The following is a 4,400-nucleotide window of genomic DNA, read 5'->3' on the forward strand; positions in this document are numbered from 1 at the left end:
TGATAAAAGGTTGTAAAAATTCAAAAACTGGTGTAAATGGTTTTTGGCGTATCTGTACAACTGCGGAGATTTTATTTCTGCATTTTGCTCCGGTTTTGAGTGGTTGACATCAGTATTGGGATGATTCGTTCCATAGAAGAAGGCATGCATTTTGGAAATGTAATCTCAGGAGGTTGACTTTGGTTATTTGATTGGCTCTATCTTTAGAAAGTATTTTTGGAGATGCAATTGATTGTGTAGGCTGTCAACGTTAAATAAAAATAGGTGTGTAGAGTGTGGGTGTTTTCGAAAAATGTTATGGGGTGAGTGTTTACCAGAGAGGGTGATGAACGTGTATGGTTTTGGAGAGAATACAACTCGCAGAAAAGTAGTGCTTCTATGATGCCTAATTGGTGATTGAAAGATTTGACTTTCGGGAGAAGCTTGCATCGCTTTCAGGAAAAAGCTTTTAAAGTTTAGTGGTGCTCGCTGGACAAAGTCACTAAGAGGATTCTTCACAACGGCGACTACGGTAAAGATAGAGCATTTGAGTGTGTAAGACTGATTGGTGATTATAAATCTTTGAACTTAGTGGATTGTTCACTGTCTGGACGTGACCCTGCAGATGTAGGTGTGTGCACCGAACTGCGATATTATTTTTGGTATTCTTTAGTTTTCTCCTGCATCACTTTTTGTTTCTGCACGTTTTCAATTCTCTGTCCATTGATCATCACAGAACTTAATAATTAATTACAAGTGTTGCTAAAAGTATTGTAACACTCTTTGACTTAGCACAACCAATTCAAAATGATTGGTAAATACCCTTAAATGTGAAAGAAAACCTTTCACTTTATGCTTCTATTATTACATAAATCAAAAAGGTTATAAAACCCCATTTTATGATTTAGATTTAGATATTTAATTAAGGATGAAATCTACCTATTGGTCTTTCAAGTATTTATCAATATAGCATCAGCCCTTTTAGTTCCAATTCCCAAAGGAACGGCCCAGGTGGCGCGCAATGTTGCTCAGTGCTTACCAACATCTTTTAAGTGCGAATTAGAACAAAAGATCAAGCTTTGAACGTTTAGTTTATATATTCAGGATCATGATTCAAAATTATTCTCGTTTTACATGTATTTTTTATGAGAAAAAATACTGTAGATAACCATAAATCATGATTCAGAATCAGAGACGAATATAAAAAACAAACGTTCTCAGTTAGGCAGTACCTAGAGACTACACGTTTATACTGAGGAATATTACATAAATACTCTTAGATTCATTTTTTAGATTTTTGTTTTTTTGTTCTTACAAATTACAAAGAGAACTTCTATTTTTTTGTTTAAAGAAAAATCATTCACTATGCACTATAACTAGATCGCATTTAATTTTTAAAACCATTTTTTCTTGAAGAAAATTGCTATAGAATATTTAGAATATTTAAAAGGCATAAATTTCCATATCTAAGATTTTCTTTTTGAAAATTATTGTTTTTTTTTAGGTTTTCTTTTTGAGTTTTTAAATGTTTAAATCTATCACAGACATATCTAGATTCCATATGCCTTTTAATTTCTGAAATGAGAGTTCTTTTTTTTTTAATTAGCTATAAATTTTCAAGTTGACCCATTGTGGGATATTCAAATGATACACGTGAGTTAAAATACAATCTTGCGTATTTAAACATAAAGGGGAGGAGCGGCTCTAAAAACTTATTATGTTTTCATAGATTCAAATTAGTGTTCGAACTTTTTTGTTATAGTATTTTCTCTCATAAAATTTATATATATTTTAAAAAAATTTATGTTTAAATGTATAAATCAAACGGTCTCTAATAAAGGGTCCGACGCGCTCGACTCAGGATTAGAGTAGGCTTGCATGAAGGCAAGCTAAAACGTACGCATCCCCAAGAATAAAGAGTGCTTATGCAAAACCTAGAAAGAAAAAAAGAAGCAACCCACTAAATACCGCAAAAATCTCTCAAAAACTCCGATGTATCAATGCCTATGCACGCATCAGCCAGAAATACATAAAAAAATCAATTACAATACTGTACAAAGTTATCTTTTTTATTTTAACTTAAAAAAGAATTGGACTCTATTACAAACTAAGTATCTTTCAAAGAAGGAAAAAAAAATACAAATAATTACAATTTTACTTTAGAATTTTGATTTAGTTCATAACCCTGAAAAAAAATCCCTAACCTAGTCACTATTGCTCTAAAGGTTTTGCAACATATTAAGAGCCCGTTTGGTTGGATGATTCGTGCTCTGATTCGAATTATGGTTTATGGTTTGCTACAGTATTTTCTCTCACAAAAAACACACGTAAATAAAAAATAGTTATAATCTCATGGTTCTAATCCATGAACCAAACATACGCTAATTGTTTCATTTATCTTGTGATTCTTAGCAAGCGGAGGTCTTCCTTTTTCTAATGACAAATTTAGGGAATGTTTGTTTCACAACTCAAGTTCAGGACTTAAGTTGTGTATATATGAGAAAAAAATACTGTAGTAAAAAAATTGAATTTAAATTTTTATGAAAGAAAACACTATAGTAATTTGAATTTAGTGATAAATCCCGTTTAGTTCACTGATTCGAGTTGAGATGTGATTTTATGTGAAAACTTTTTACTATAGCAAAAAAGTTAGATGTGTTTGTTTCTGAGAGATTTTTACTGTAGCAAAAAAGTTAGATGTGACTGTTTCTGAAAACTTTTTACTGTAGCAAAATTCGAATTTGTGAAGTGAACAGGAAAGTTATTTTGTAAACGGTGTGTAAGATAGTATGTAGCTTATGATATAGAATTTCAGTCCTTTGTTCGCCGTATACATTTTTTTTAAGGAGGTCTACGCATACATTTAAAGGTTGCAAATACGTATATACATACACATTCTCTTGAATAATTATGTGTTTCTTTAGACAGGCATCTTTCAGTGATCATAATCCCACATGGAGTGCACTAGTTTACGCTAATCTTCTTCCTCCGTATTGAATTCCATAAGCAAGATTCTCTCTTTTTAATTTTCTAGCCTTTCTTTTCCTGGGTGGGCAGGTTAAATGGTTAACAGATATGGAAATCCCTCCCACTCACATGAAAACTAAAGTAAGCCTCCTGAAAACGTGATATCCAGATCAATAACAAGATCCTACTTGTCCATTAATATTTTAATTTGGAAAATGCATGGAATTCATTTCCTGTAGGATAAATCCAAATTGCTCATATAAAATAGTCTCATTAGATATGTGTCTCATCTATTTATTCAGTAGAATTCACTTTATTTAAGTAGGGCTTTTATCTGGAAATTTATAGAAGCGATCTTTTAATTTGCCATATAAAATCACGTTCAATGTAGTTTCAAATTAGTGTATTCATGCTAAATTTTAACATTTAAACTAAAATGGTTACTCTCTAATATGTTTTATTGTTTTTGTGTTAAATTTAACATATGCTATATTTAGTGCTAAATTTTACATCAAGTGTGGCATATACCAATTTTGTCACTTAATTGTTTTGCTTCATGTATTGAATTTTTTATTTTTATCGTTATAACATTGTAGTTTTCAAATTATTTAAAATTAATTAAAAGTTTAATTTTATAAGTTTATAAGCTGAATCATTATGATTCTCAAATAGCCGAATAATTATGAAAAGAAGTAGATAAGTTGCATTTGATATATTTGAATATTTACAAATTAGAATAACATATTAAATAAATTATTTCATACTGTTGAGTAACAAATATGGCATTAACATTGACTTTGTATTAAAGATGGTTTAAAACCGTTCCTAAATATTCGATTCGCACTTGATTGTACTCGATGCTGGTGTAAACAAAATGATTGTTTGATAGGAATACATAAGAGAAAATAAGTAGAGAGAAGACGTAATTAATGAGGAAAGTGTGTGTAGGAAGGAGAATGTTATGTTTCTATGGAGTATTTTGGACAATTCTCTTTTTTTTTTTTTTTGCACAATCGATGATTTTGAATTGTTTATATTCTTCTATCCCTTCCTTTCAATAACTATATGTTCTATGAGAAAACACTTACATCCTTTACAAAGGATGAATCCTACCCTTAAAAAAAACATGAATCCTAACATTCAGGTGTAACATTATATCTATTATGTATAATAATAACTTTGTAATGATATAACCAAAAAAAAAAGTTATCTATCTTTTAAAATTATTATTATATAAAATAAATGTCATGTTAAATCGACACTTATAAATGACTTTAATCAAGTACTATTTTATAGTCCGCTCATTAACTTTGTTACGATCTTTCTCCATCTTTTAATTCAAATTCTCCCGCTTATCAAACACTGCCTAGTGCATTATTCTTCCGTCACATCATTTTCCATCGTCTTTTTAGGAATCTCATCTCATGACCTGCTATAAGAAAACTTTGTAGGGA

This window comes from Morus notabilis, unplaced genomic scaffold (assembly GCF_000414095.1).
Source record: "Morus notabilis unplaced genomic scaffold, ASM41409v2 Scaffold511, whole genome shotgun sequence".
Lineage (NCBI taxonomy): Eukaryota > Viridiplantae > Streptophyta > Magnoliopsida > Rosales > Moraceae > Morus > Morus notabilis.